Here is a 15,708-nt window from a genome sequence, read left to right as displayed (position 1 = left end):
TAATGAGAGAAAGGGATCGATTTAAGCACTTGAGTCTGCAAAATTTCCATAAAAAGTGACTTTTTACACCCAGGTGTCCAAATTATAATCAGACCATTAGATCATGTCCAAACCTATCTCATTACTTAGTATATGAGCTAAGCTTCGTGTGGGCACTTGAATCACTCCAATTGGATGTCGTATGAGAAATTGGCGCACAAGAAAATGGACAAGCACACCGCGGCGCATAGAGGCACATGCCGCGGCATACATCAACAAATAGGATGAGCGTGTGGCTCTATGCCATATGCCGCGGCACACGTACCAAAATTTAGTTTTATTTTGTGTGTTAAAATGCATGCATTTGAGCTAGGAATGCTAATAGGTTAAGTCCACTATGTATTTAGAAAGTGTACGATTTATTTCTGTTGTGTTTTCTCTGATTGAATTGAGATTTAATTGATTTTATAAGGTAAGTCTTTGGCCAAAGCTTTTAAAAATAAAATTTGTTATGAAAAATGATAAGAGATAATGGTAACACTATAGTCTTCTCTTATATTAAGTGAATATAGGAGGAAGTTACATATCACAAGCTTCCTTTCTCTACTCACACACTCAATATGCCAATTTGAACACATTTGGCATATTTTAGTCATTTGATCCATTTTGACCAAAAACTCATATTCACTACTTATAGCTATATTCATCTGTAAACTCTTTTCCATTTAGCCATTCTAAATCCATTACTACTTGATTGCTATTTTACATCGCCTCAACCAGTCTCATTTCACCCAAATTAAATTTCTACCCCTTTCTCTCTCTAACCTAGGGCCAAATTGAGCTGTAGGTTTAAAGCTCTATCATTCAGCTTTAAACCAATTACAAATCTCTAATTTAACTACTGATAACCTTTTTATTACTATTGGCAAGAATCAAATCCCTCAAATTCCACCTATTCAATTTCCCTATAACTCATTTTCAAAGAAATTTGTGTAGAATGGAAGGTAAGAGTTATATGTAGCTTACCCACTAAGTTATCGATCAGAAGCACCTTCTAATGACATAAAATGGCTTGCCCTAGCTCTTTATCCCTTCTTCTCTCCTTATCTCATGTATTTTTAGATTTTCTCTTTTGAAAATTACCTAGATTTCATGACTTAAAGGGTCATTTTTTGGTCCATGGGTCGTAAAGCATGCAGCCAAGCCGCGGCGTGTGGCACAATGAGATTAATTCTCACCACGTACACTTACTTCGATATGAAATGCGATCCTCTCACCCGTATTTGTTCATACAACATCCCAACAAGTTAAATTATCAAGTAATCATCCAAATATCTAATCCCATACTAATTACCACTTTACCCTCAATTAACAGCTAACCACGAGATTAAGCAATTCAGAATGTTACAAATCACAACTTTTCACATGAACCACTATAAGTGATTTGAAAGTTAGAATGGACTAGACAATCTGGCTACTAAGTAGGTTTTCATGTTTAGACCATTCAAGCATTTGGATCATGTTGAGCCATCTAGAACCGAGTTTTGAGCTGGGATTTAAATTTAAATTGTGGACCGGGGGTTAGTTTTATTAAGTCCGACGATTTATGCTTAGTTTGAAAAGGGAAGAAAAAAGAAAGGATGAATGACTAGTAGAGTTAGAGAGGCGAGACAGGAATGAAGATAAGGAAGATGAGAGAAAGATAAAGGTCAACCAATAAGAAAAAAAAATCAAAAATCGGCAATTCTACCTCTACCTTTCTAGTATTGGTGAGAAATAATCAATGATGGAGGAATGATAACTCAATAGAAGCACTGAAGGAGGGCCATTAAATTCAAGGAAAGTGATGATCATAAGACTTGGGCACCAAGCTAAGATCATTTATAAATAGAGGAGCCCTCACTTATAAAAAATTATAATCATCATTAAAAAACTACCAGTCAAATTTTTAGACTACACATCTGCTACTTTATTTTCCCTTTTATCATGTAGTTTTAGTTTTTATTTTTTTGTTGTACAATTAGTATAGCCCACCACTTTTTCTTTAATTAATGTATCTTTGGTTCCCTGCATCTATAATAATTTTCTTTACTTCGCATTCTCACATCCAGGTGAACTATAGTAAGGGAGCATAGGTTCCTCGTGCTTGATTAGAAGTCAGGTTCTTTTATCCTTTTAAGACCCTACGTCTCTGACACGCCTTGTGACACCCCTTTTTTGTTGACCAATCTTTTGGCATGCTTGGTGGGACATGTGTAAACGAAATGCCTAAGACACATAAGGATTAATTTGTTGTTGGAATGAATGAACCTGTTTCTTACAACTTAAAGAATGTGGTTGCACACACAGAGTGTAAATTATGGGGCTGTCATACTCAAGTGACCGTAGGGCAACCTCAAGGAATGCCTTACCCACTAGCTTGAGATGAGAGTCTCAAACCCTCTCACTCAATTAAACCTCCTATTATGGTGTTTAATGATGTTATAGCTTTGTCTTTGACTATGATACGAGATCGTATTGATAAGCAAGCAATAACCTCACAAGCATTGGTAGAGGAACTCAAGAGACAACATTTGAAAAAGCAGCAAGAGCGAGCTAAAGCTTTGGAGAAGTTGGAATGCCAGGCTGACGAGAGGTAAAGAGCTCTATTGTAAACTCTAAAGGATGAGCTAAGGAATTTCTTTGCTATGTTGTCTAGACCATCACAGGAGCAAGCTCTAATTATCTTGCACCTTCAAATAATAGACAGATGATACGGTCATGTCACTCAACCCATAAAATTAACTAAAGCTAATTCTAATGTAATATAAGGCTAACCCTAAGTCTTCTCTCAAGGAGGAGGTTCTAACTCTAAGTCAAGTAAATTAGGTGAATAGATTAACCATTGATTAAAGCTTGTTAACTAATTTACCTAATGAAATTAAGTGCAAACTAAATCTAAAAGTATAGTGATTGGCTTTTCTATTAAAGTAGGAACCCTATGGTGTTGTTAATGGAAGAATCTTAGTCTCTAATTGATTATGGCAACTCATTCAACTCTTATCCCTTGGCTGAAAAAAATGTTTACTTAAGACGACTATCTCAAGTAACCTAACTTTGATAATTCAATTCCTTAAGTGCTCATAACAAGCTCTTAAGTTGTTTCACTAGCTTAGCTTTGAAATTATTCAAGTGTATAATTAAAATTCACTCCCCAATAGATGGTTCATAGGTAACTCAAGCACAAAACTATGCAACTCAAGCATTTAATCAAACATTTACCAAACATAACAAATGTAAGGTTAATGCAAGATTAAAAATCATGTGAAAAATCACATTGACATAATATTACTCCAAGTGGCCAAAATTCCAGCAGCAAAAAGGAATGAAAATTAATTCAAAAATCATGTTCCAATACAACTAATTATCACAAATTATGAATCAAATTGAACTACAATAAACTATTGTTATAGTATTCTAATGAAATTGAAACAAGATGAAGAAATAGTTGAGTGTAGCCAAATAAAGACTTCAAAACTCTTATTCTATCAACTCTCCCCTAGGATTCCATAGATAATCAAGCTAGAAAATATCAAGACTATCTCGATTCCTTCAAGAACACACAATGGCCATAGTACTTACTGCATGAATCTTGATGATTTGAGTTTCAAATCTCCTTCTAATTGATTGGGAGAGGTTCAGCCATGAGAGGAGAAGAGAATGATGAAAGATTTGACTGGATTTAATGGTGAAAAGTGGGAGAGAATGGTGCTGGATGAAAATTTTGGTGTAGAGAGAAGGAAAAGAAAATGAAGAACACTAAGAACTAGAAAGAGAAAATGTAAGAGATGAAATGAAATGAGTGTTGATCTGAATTTAAGGGCTGTGATGCATGTAATTTGGTTTAAAATCAGCTGAAGTTCAATTAAAAAATAGGAAAAGAAATTAAAACTGAAATGAGAGCCTTGTCACACTTGCAAAGTGGCACCCTCCTATTAGTTTGTGGATGATTCCAATGTATGCCTAATTTTCCATATGTCATCCACATTTTAAGCTAATTTAATCCCCCAAAAAAGACAGAAATCACGTTCCAAACATCAGCCATTGACCTCAAGGAGCGTTGACTTTACTTGCTCAATTGATGCACAAGTCACATGCCACCTATATCACATAAATCACATAATTCAATTAAATAACATGTGACATAATAAAATCTAAATAATGTATAGAATTAAATTCATAATTAGAAGGTAGAATTTATTAAATTAACTAATTTCTAGGTTGCACAAATTATAAAAAAAATTTCACACAAAGGCAAACTGAAAACTAGGTCAAATTAGGACACTTAAGAAAGTGTTGACTTTTTATTTAATTACTACCAAAGTAAAATAAATTCCAAAAATATAATTTTAGCACTAATCAACTAGACATAGAATTCACTTTTACAATTTTTCATGTACATTTTCTCAAAAGTTCATTTTTTAGACCAAAATACCCTTAGTGCACTAAACCTAGAAATTTAGGCTATTTTCCAAATCTAATGCAATGAGTGCACTATAAGATAATAAAAAATTAATAAAAGGGTCCTAATTGATATAGATAAGTGTGTAATAAATGTTTTCTACCAACAAACTCAAGGGGCAGTCTCCCAATGTGCCCTTTAATTAGAAGATCAACAACAAGGACTAATATAACTTTCCTCAAAGGAGAAATGGTAGGTCCAACTCAATGGTAAGCCCACTCAGCTGTTAGGGAGGATAAAGGACAAGATGTTGTGAGGAAGAACGAAAACACCACTAAGACACCTTTCATAAAAGTCTTCAAAAGTGGCACCACTCAGCCAACATTCTTAACAAGTCTCCCCAAGAAATGCAAAGATATCTCAAGGAGAGAGCCGAGCTTATGACTCAAGTCATCGTTCAAAGCTTAGGTGGCAGTCTATATAGGCTTATCAAGAGGACTCCATCTCCAAGGTGTCTCTTTAAGCTACTTTTCAGGCAGAGCAGAAGTAGACAACTTTACCTAGGATATGGGAAGAAATTCAAAATTCTATAGAAAACTCAAGGAGCAACATCCAAGGGCTCCCAAAAAGAGATGAGTAAGGTCTTCGGCTAATAGTTTCTATAGCCCTAGTACTTAAACTGTCAATTTATGAAACCACAGTACACAGCCTATCATGTTCGTTAAGTCTTGGGATATAATTTTTTATGGCCCCAATACCTGAGCTGTCATTACACATGGCCCTTGGTTTATCAAACTCAAACATCTTTGATATAAAGGAGTCATATTTTGAGAAATTGGATCCTAATGTCACGGGCTGAGAGTCTGGCACAGCACACGGTGCCCGTGTGGCGTCCTGGAGGACCCCATAATCCTCAGGACAAGCCTTACCACATACGGATCACACTGGTTTCGCCCTGCCATGGGCTCATCAGGGAGGCAGCAATAGCCCCCGACCAGTTGTACACTCAGTCCGAAGACTGAGGCAGAACACCCCCAATGCCAATGTCGCCCCCTTTACCCATATTGTACGAGGCTAACCAGTGGATCGTTCATTACATTGGTCTTTACACGGTCACAGAGATATCATCCGCAACATTCTCCCACACCCAATCTTGCACGCCCTCGTGCTAGGGGAGAAAGACTCCACCCAAGGATCGTACGTACAGTACTACCACAAACACATCAGCTTACTGCTGAGTGGCCACCCAAGTCCTTCACTCTTCGGACCCACTCGCACCCGCGAGCCAACAGGAGTGGAGTCGACAACGGCCAACCTTCCCGCCCGAGTCCCTACTTTTGGACCCACCTACTCGGAGGCCTTTCTGGAGCAGTGCTGAGGTCGACCAGTCCCAACGTGGGACCCCACAAGCACACGGCAGTAAAGTACGTCCTACTTTAATACCACTCTGTCACGAGCTGAGAGTCTGGCGCAGCACACGACGCCCGTGCGGCGTCCTGGAGGACCCTATAATCCTCAGGACAAGCCTTACCACATACGGATCACACTGGTTTCGCCCTACCATGGGCTCATCAGGGAGGCGGCACTAGCCCCCGACCAGTTGTGCACTCAGTCCGAAGACTGAGACAGAACACCCCCAATGCCAATGTCGCCCCCTTTAACCATATTGTGCGAGGCTAACCAGCGGATCGTTCATTACATTGGTCTTTACACAGTCACGGAGATATCATCCGTGACACTAAGCTGCTAATCCCACAAGGGCCATGTTCACAAAGACTAAATCCTAAGCCACCAATCCTACAAGGGCTAACTCCATAAGAGCTCTCTTCACAATGTCAAGCCTAGCAACAACTAGATTCTATTGAACCAGCCCTTGAGGTCCTATGACTTGAAGGGCCAATTCCAAAACTAGTTCTTGATGTCCCAAACTTTAAAAAATTTGATCTAAAGCTAGACCATATGGCTTGTAACATCTAGTTTTCTAAACCCAATTAATTAAACTTAATAGGGGTAATTAGTGAATTGATTAGGTGTATGGCTAGAGGGGTCTAATAAGTGTATATGATATTAATTGTACCCCTAAATGCGGGTTCAAAGTGAAGTTGGGCCATTCAGGCATCAAGAGTAGAAGAAAAAGTGAAGAAAAATCCTCTGTGCCATATGTTGTGGTGTGTGGATGAACTTTTGTGGCTTACAGAGGAAAATTAGCATGAACTAGAGCTCTCTATGCCATGTGTCATGGCAAAATCCTGCATGCACTATGGCACACGACCAAAAATCTAATTAACTTAGTTCTTACCTGTGTAAAAAATCAGAGGAGAGGGAAAGGAGAAAACAAAAACATGTATAATGCTCTATTATAAGGAGTTGAGTTAGGGTTTAAATATTAATGGTGATTTTTAGTCCATATGAGTTATAGGTCCAAATCCATTGGTTAAAATGGATATAATAGGAATTGTTAAGGGTATCTAAACCTAAAACTAATGGTTTTGTGAGTGGTTAATAGTTGGGAGTTATTAATGTGCGAGTTTTGAAATAAATGATGTTGTTAGGAGTATTTGATGCCTAGTAATAATGACTGTAGTATAACTCAATTGGCACCATTCAAGCTTGGAAGAAAGCTTTGGAAGTAGTTATTATGAGGTATAAATCTTTGACCTCTTAAAGATTTAAGATAACTAAGGAAAACCTATTTTGTATTGTTGTATGTTAATTAGATAATTGTTGAAATTAATGCTTTGATACTTGTTTGGCATATGAAAACTATTAATGCAATTTTGGCAACGTGGTTATGGTGTAAAAGAAATTTTGTATGTGGGCATGGATAAATAGTTTGCATGTTTGGATATTTATGATTGATATTGATGTGTAAGAACATGCTTATTTGTTAATAATGGAGTAATATGTGATATGGGTTGTTTAATGGAGAGAGTATGTCTACAAATGAGATATGAGATGAGTTAATGTTTAAATTGCATAATATGTGTAATATATGCATAGCATGATCACTGGTGGGAGTTTGCCTAGGGAGAGGAGTAGATGGTTAAATTTATGTGGTACTAGCAACTTACCATTGGAATCGAAAGCTTACGCTGGCACTGACTATTGGGATCAGGAGGTAGCCCTTGTCTTATGGTTAATTCAGAACTATCCCACTTATTCTATAAGGGACTGAAGCCTAACTAGTCTCCACCAGTTCATGAGGAAGCTAGATTAAGAGTACGACACTTCATGGTTATTAGTTTTAAGAGAAACCGTGATACACAAGTAAGTGAGTTAACCCTGGCCTGATAGCTCCTCATAAGTGAAAGGTTGAGTTAGTCCGTGATGGACGTAGCCACTGGTTTCATGTCAAAGGTAATAGGAGGATATAAGGCTGGCATCTAATCATGCATCTAGTTCTGACCATTTGGTTGTTATTTTTCCAACCCCAGGTTGTGCATAATTGTAAATAGGATGATGATTTGTGTTTTATGCCTGATCATATAGTTGTTTTTATTATGAACTGTGGCTATAATTGTTATACATGCATGATATGTGTGTTTATTGTCAATTACATTTGTTCTTAATTAATATGCAACTGTATAGACTAGGTGGAACTTGGTTACTGAGTAGTTGTACTCACCTCTCAATCTTCAATATTTTTAAGGCCTAGATCATCGGACTAAGATTAGGGAAAATTTATTGAGGCCTAGGATTTTAGAGTAGATTATAATATCATGAATTTTTTAATCCCGTGATTAGTTGTTGATTGAGGGTAAAGTGATAATTAGTGCAGAATTAGAGATTTAGATGATTACATGATAATTTGACTTGTTGGGATGTTGTAGGAACTAATACGGGTGAGAGGATCACGTTTCAGGTCAAAGAAAGTATGCATGGTGAGAATAAATCTCACTATGCCATACGCCGCAGCACATAGACCAGAAAATGACTTCTTAAGTCATAAAATTTCAAAAATTTCAAAGGAAAGAATTTGAAAACACATAAGAGAAGGAGAGAAGAAGGGTTGAAGAGATAGAGCAAGCCATTTTAGAACATTGGAAGGTGCTTCTGATCGATAACTTAGCAGGTAAGTGACGTATAACTCTTATCTTACATTCTACAAAAATTTCTATGAAAATGAGTTATAGGAAAATTGAATCAGAGGAATTTAAGGGTTTAATTCTTGCCTCATAGTAATAAAAAGGTTCTCGAGAGTTAAATTAGAGCTTTGCGACTGGTTTAAAGCTGAACGATAGAGCTTTAAACTTGTAGCTCTGAATTGAGTGAAATAAGACCGGTTAAGGTGATGTAAAGTAGCAATCGAGTAGTAATGGACTTAGAATGGATAAATGAGAAAATGTTTATGGATGAATATAGCTATAAGTAGTGAATATTATTTTTTAGTCAAAATGGACTAAATGACTAAAATATGCCAAATGTATTCAAATTAGCATATTGAGCAGGTGAGTTGAAAAAGGAAGCTTGTGATAAGCTGTAGTAGTGGTTGAAATTCATGAGTAAGCTAGTGACAGAAGGGTTAAGGTAATTGAATAACTTCATTTGTTTGACTTTTGTTGTAACTATGTGTGAGTATGCTTTGTAATGCATGAAATGATTTTCAACTAAGCATGTTTTATGGCATTGTGTGAATATTGCATGAAATAGCTTTTGATTAAATAAAAGCATTGAAATGGGTGATTTCAAATGATATGTTAATATATATATATATATATATATATGTTATGTATGAGAGAGACATGTAAAGAGGTAAGGAGGAACCTTGAATGGTTCGGAAAGCATGATCATAGAGGTGGAAGTTCACCCGAGTAGAAAGGTGGTGATAAAACCATATGGTATATTCTCCTTAGTTCCCAATAGGGTGCGATGTTGGAAAATTATACCTCCTTAGTGCCTTTTAAAGTGTGATGTTAGAGAATATTTTCTTAGTGCCTATTGAGATTCAGTGTTGGAGATATTGGACTTCTTAGTGTCTGTGTGATACAGTGTTGGAGTCAACGACACCCTATTGTGTGTATTAAGGGAAACCATATTTTGAAAGTGAGATTAAACACCTTTAACCATGCGATCCTACCATTAAAGGTGAGCTCAAGGCCAATAAGAGTGTACATTGGTCTAAGGCGAGCCTATGATTTTGTGTCAGGGTGATTTTAGGTTTGATCGGTAGTGATCATGCTATGAAATGCTATGTGATGCAATATGTTACTATATGTGGTATAAGTGGAGAAAAGTGGTGAAATAAGTGTAAAAGTGATGAAGTGTTTGATATGAATGTTGTTTGAAATGAAATAGGTGATATGTTATATAAAAATAGTATATTATGCTTTACTTTCATATTGTTGCATGAGATAGTCAATAAGAGTGAGTTATTCTATTACTGAAATTTTTATCTCACCCTTATGGTTACATTTTCATAAGACTGGGCAGTGATTAGGGCAAGGGAGGAGAGTCTAGATTGGCTTAAGTTGTTGAAGCCATGTAAACTCAAAGTTTGTGTAGTGAACTGAAAAACTTGTATATATGAGTTGCCATAAGGTTGCATGTATGTTTAAAGTAGTGATTTTGTGAAATCTTAACCTAATTGTATGTATATATGGTGAAATGAATCAATGGCTAAAGATTTAGGTGTATATGTGATGATTTGTTATATATGTTGGTGAATCTTAAGCCTAAGTGTGAAATTATAATGAAATAAGTAATTTGGGGCTACGATTGAGTTGTGATTGTGTTATAAATGTGAATGTATGTGATTATGTTGAGAAAAAGGCCAAGTAGGCCAGGTTGTGCCAAGTATAGGCAAATTATGTAAAGTTAGAAAATGTAGAAATTGATTGTTGAGGGGTCAAATTTTGATATATGTGTATAATTGTGATATATTATGATCAATCAGGTGTCTTACGTCCTTTTAGACTTGATTCAAGGCCTTGTGTGGTCTAATAAGAGAAAGGGATTGATTTGAGTGCTTGGTGCACAAAATTTTTAGAAAAAGTAAATTTTTAAACTCAAATGTCCAAATTTTAATCAGACCATTAGATCGTGTCCAAACCTATCTCACTAGCTAGCTTATGAGCTAAGGTTCGTGTGGGCACTTAAATCACTCCGATTGGACATCGTGTGTGAAAACTGCACACACCAGAATTTCATCATTTTGCTATCAAAATGATAGCAGAAAGTTCAAATAAGCGCGCCGCAGCGCATGGTGTCACATGCCGCAATTCATGGCATAGAAATGTTGGGCGTGTGGCTCTATACTATGTGCTATAGCACAAGGCCCATAATTCAACCTGATTTTTTTGGTTTTAATGCATGTATTGGATGAGATGGATGTCTATGACTTATTTCTGCTACATATTCTCTGATGCATTATGATTTTTGGTGATTTTATGAAACAAGTCTTTGGCTAAAGCTTTTCAAACAAATTATTTGACCGTTATGGTAATTTATGATATGGTGATTCTGTTAATCTTCTCTTGTATCGAGCGGATATAGGAAGAGGTTACATAATCCTTTTAGTATGCCTTATTATGATGTTTTACGTATATTAATGTTGTTTGTTTGCCAACTAGGAATCACATGATTATTTTTGAGTTACTTGCATTATGATTATATACAACTTGTATATTTTGTGCCTTGGGTTAGTGAGTTTTGGTTGTAAACCTCATATAGGGCCAAAATACTTGTACAAGTAGTGTTATGTGTATTTTGGGATGTTTTAAAATGAAAATGAATGATTGGTGCAAAGATTTCCTCCCCCTTGTGTTTTATGAAATTTGGGGTTGAGTGGTGAATTTGTATTATATGTATATTTGGTTGAGTGTAGTGTGTTGTATGAGTCCTATATGGTCCATTGAGTGTGGTCAAGTGATCGGTGTAGGCTTTTGGCACTTGTGTGTGAGTTTAGACACCATTATTGTGAGTTATGGTGAAAAAGTAGTGAAAATGGGTTTGAGTGTTCAATTCTTTATGGAAAATGAATTTGAGTGTGAAACTTGTGCCATTAGCTAGAGTTTGGAGAAAGCTTCATGTAGGCACTAAAATCACCTCAATCGAACGTCGAATGGAGATTTAGGATGCGTCAGAAGTTCGCTCTTAGTACTGTCCTATGACAGCAATAGTTTGCTGTCAAATATCGTGCAATGTGCTGTGGTGTATGGCACAGAGCCTTATGAGCTGCGGCACATGTGTCATTTTCTGCAGTTTTTACAATTGAATTTTAAATCAAAGGTTTTTGGTCCCATTTGAATTCCAAGCTTTCGCATCTGTTTTAAAACTCTGATTTGAATATAATAGAGGTGTATGGAGGCTTTTCAATTGTTGAAATATTAGGGTTTCATTTGTGAATTATTTAATTTGGTTGACCCCACTTGTGAAATTTTTGTCATATTGTTTATCACACTAATTAATAGGTGTTTAGGAAAGATTAGTAAGGATAACTTTATTGGTCTAACCCAAAGAAGTTACATGGCCCCTAATCCTCAACCACAAGAGTATCCTCTAAGGAAAGTACCAAATCAATCATCAATCACAGTAGAAATGAGACTATCCTCTAAGACAAGTACTCACACAATGCTTGGAAGTGGGACCAATGGAAATATCCCTACAAAATTGGCCTACTAAGGCTTCAGCCCATCAAGGGGCATTATTTGCACCCAAATTATGAATTTGGAGGTCCAATCTCAACTCAACATAATCAGCCTTAAAATAATTAAAAATAAATATTTATGAAGCATTAACCACTAAGTCAGAATAGGGTATAGGCCATTATCTCCATACTCCACCCATGACACTTGAACTATGGAAGTGGAGAAAGTGGCTACGATGAAGGAAGTGCTTCCTAAATTTAAGGAAAATGGTGATCATGAAGATTGAGCACCAAGCTAGGATCATCTATAAATAAAGAAGCTATCTCTCATAAAAGATCATCATCATCATCAACAAATTGCTAGTCAAATTCCTAAACCGTGTTTGCTACTTTATTTTCCCTTTTATCATGTAGTTTGTAATATTTACTTTTCTATTATACGATTGGCATAGCCCATCACCTCTTTTTTAATTAATATATCTTAGCTTTCCTGCATTTACATTTTTTTTTTTCACTTCGCATTCCCGCATCTAATTAGAAGTTAGATTCTTTCATTTTTTTGAGACCGCATATCTTTGGCACACCTTGTGACACTCCTTTTTCACTAAACACAAATTTAATAGTTTGAAAACTTTTGCACTCATTTTATCAATGTCAAAGGTGCTTTTATACTGTCTTTTACTTAAAAATATTGGGTACCTATAAGAAAAGTTCGTGAGTTTTTTTTTTTTTTTTGGCTCTTTAATCCTTTTTAATTTTTTATCCAACTGTTTTTTCATTGCCAGCACAGCAGCAACCAGATGGATTCAGATCGCATAATTCCTATCAGGAAGTTGCAGGCAGGCTTCGCTCATTCGGATAGTGCATTTACGTTGGAAGAGTGTCATGGGCCCTCCATATGTGGTCGATTATCTCAACGCTCTTGTATAGGACGCAGAGGTTTGGCTTATATTATTCAATTCTGATTGTCCTTTTGTTATCATAACTATATATATATATATATTTTTTTTTCTTTCTTCGAAATGTGGTCTCAAAAAGTTCCTTTTTACCGTTTTGTTCTTTCATTACAGTGCAGCGTAATAATGATTGTCATTTCTCATATATCACTAATTCATCGACCCTGGCCTGTTCTCAGTGAAAGGTGGTTAGTATCCCCCCCCCCCCACCGACTTTTTTCGGGAATGTTGTGTAAATTTCAGTGATATTGTTTATGTTAATTTTAATCAGTTATATGACGATTCCTGCTGAATTACACTCGCTAAACTACTCTTCCTCTATTTTTAGGATGAAACACATTTAAGGACCATTTAAGCAAATTATTGCAGACAAGGATCAATATAAAATTGATTGTGATTAAAATGGAAACACGATTTATTTACTCTCAAATTACACTTATTATTAATCCTTATCTATGAATATATAGTGCTTGGATATAATTCTCCCCCGTTTTTAACTTGTCCCTTTGTTTAGTGCATCAGATGTGAAGGTAATTAAAGCTTTTTCAATGCCACCGGGATTATTTTCAACGTGGACCCTGAGATCTCTTTGAATTTCCAGAACTTAAAAGAGAAGACGTCATACTGAAGAACAAGGTAGAGCTTCTTGGTCGAGAAGAAGTTAAATTGTTAAAGTTAATTGTATTATATTTCATTTTTCCTTTTTCTTGCAAATGTATCCAGTATGTTTTGTTGCTTTGTAAACTTCTTTCAATGGGTGATATATTTGCTATATCATTGGATGTGAATGTCAACATCAAGTATTAATCTTCTTATGGATCATCTCTTTGTTGTACTGTTTTGTTAAATTTTAGATTATCTTATACGTGATATGTAATGATGCACCAAGCACAAATCAATTGCGTCATTATTCAGCATATGATATTTGCAGTTTCCAATTTCCAAGCTTTGAGACCATAATTCCATATTCATGATTAAGATTTTCATATTCAAAAATTCCTTAATTACGTTTCTCTTGACAGTAAGTGTAAAGTTATGCAATTCTTTTCGAACTTTATTTACACTAACTACAAGTCACAACACAAATACATATATATATATATATATATATATAAGCCCATAATATATTTTTAAAACGCAAGATCCTGATATATTTGAAAACATGTTAAACATACTTTTAAAATTTAATAAAAAAAAAAAAGGCTTGCTAAAGTGTTGACACCATACCATGCCTACATACAAGAAAGACAATAATTATTTTTCCTAAAAGTGTGCCATGCACTAAAGTTAAGAAAAAGTCATTTATATCCCTCAACCATTAAAATTTTTTATTCCATCATCTTGCCGTCTATTTCATTAAATTTCATTGTTAGTAGGGCTCACATTTAAATTTTTTAATATTTTTAGTAGGTCCTATCAATTTTTTATAGGATTAAGAATCTAAAATACTTCTCAACTAAGCAAAAAAAGCTAAGATCACCCTAAAGTGAAGAAAGGATCATTTATATCCTTCAACTGTTAAGATTTTTGATTCTATTATCTTGCTATCTATTCCGTCAAATTTCACATTTAATAAGGCCCACATTTAAATTTTTTTTAATATTTTAATGGGTCTCACTATTTTTTTTATATTTTTAGTGAGTCTCTCCAAGGCTCAAGCCACACATTTGAGCGAGTCTCTATTCAAGCTTATAAAAATTTAAACTTCACACCATGACTCTTCAATAGTTCCAAGTCTGATTTTTCTATCATAATTCCTAACCTTGCCATAAAATTTGCCATTGTCAAATGGTGCCAAAATTTCACCAATTATTGCAAGAACATGCTTCCGATGCATTCTTCAGTCTGGCCATTCATGATGATAACAAAACTGCAATTGGCATGCTGGGTGCTCTATCGTTGCTACTTTACTTGCTTCAATCCAAGAATGAGTGAACGAGAGGGAATGACAGGGGCAAGAGAGAGAGGAAAGAGAGTATTTTTTTTAAAATTATAAAAATATTAAAAAATGATATTACCCATTAAAAATATTAAAAAATTCAAATGTAAGCCCCACTAATGATAACAATTGACACAACAGACAATACTAATAAAATAAAAAATATTAACACTTGAAGAATATAAATGACTTTTTCTTGACTTTAGGGGTGAATATGACCCTTTTCACTTAGTTAAGAAACATTTTAGACTCTTAACCTAAAAAAATATTAAAAAAAGTCCTACTATTATATTTTATTATAAAAAATATTTCAAAAATTCATGTGAACCCCACTAATGGATAATTAACATCAGGAGTACGAAGGAAGCAAAATTCTAAAATTGAGGAATAAATTTAACCCAAAATTAAATTTAAAATCATTTATGAGCTTTCGTGTATAATAATTTAAAAACAAAAATAACCCTTGACCTAAAAAAAATAATACTAAAAGTTTGAGACCTTTAGATTGTGATTGGGGCAAATTTTCCGTGCCCATCCTATATGTCCAATTTGAAATTGTCCACAATAACATTAACGCACAACTCCCACAAGCTCTATTTACAAATCATTTTTAATATTTTCATTAAAATTAAAGAAAAACTTAACTCCCATTAACTTTGTCTAAAAATTCAAAAAAAAATCAATTTTATCCTTATTAAATATGCATATTTTGAAAATAAAATATTTAATATTTAATAATATTCTCAACTAGAGGAAAAGATAGATATAATAATCATTAAAATACCTTTATAAATAGGATTGGAAGAGT

This window comes from Prosopis cineraria, unplaced genomic scaffold (genome assembly GCF_029017545.1).
Source record: "Prosopis cineraria cultivar Desert tree isolate PC_DT_omini unplaced genomic scaffold, ASM2901754v1 PC7, whole genome shotgun sequence".
Taxonomy (NCBI): Eukaryota; Viridiplantae; Streptophyta; class Magnoliopsida; order Fabales; family Fabaceae; genus Prosopis; species Prosopis cineraria.
The sequence above is the reverse complement of the archived record's forward strand: the minus strand, read 5'-3'. Positions refer to the sequence as shown.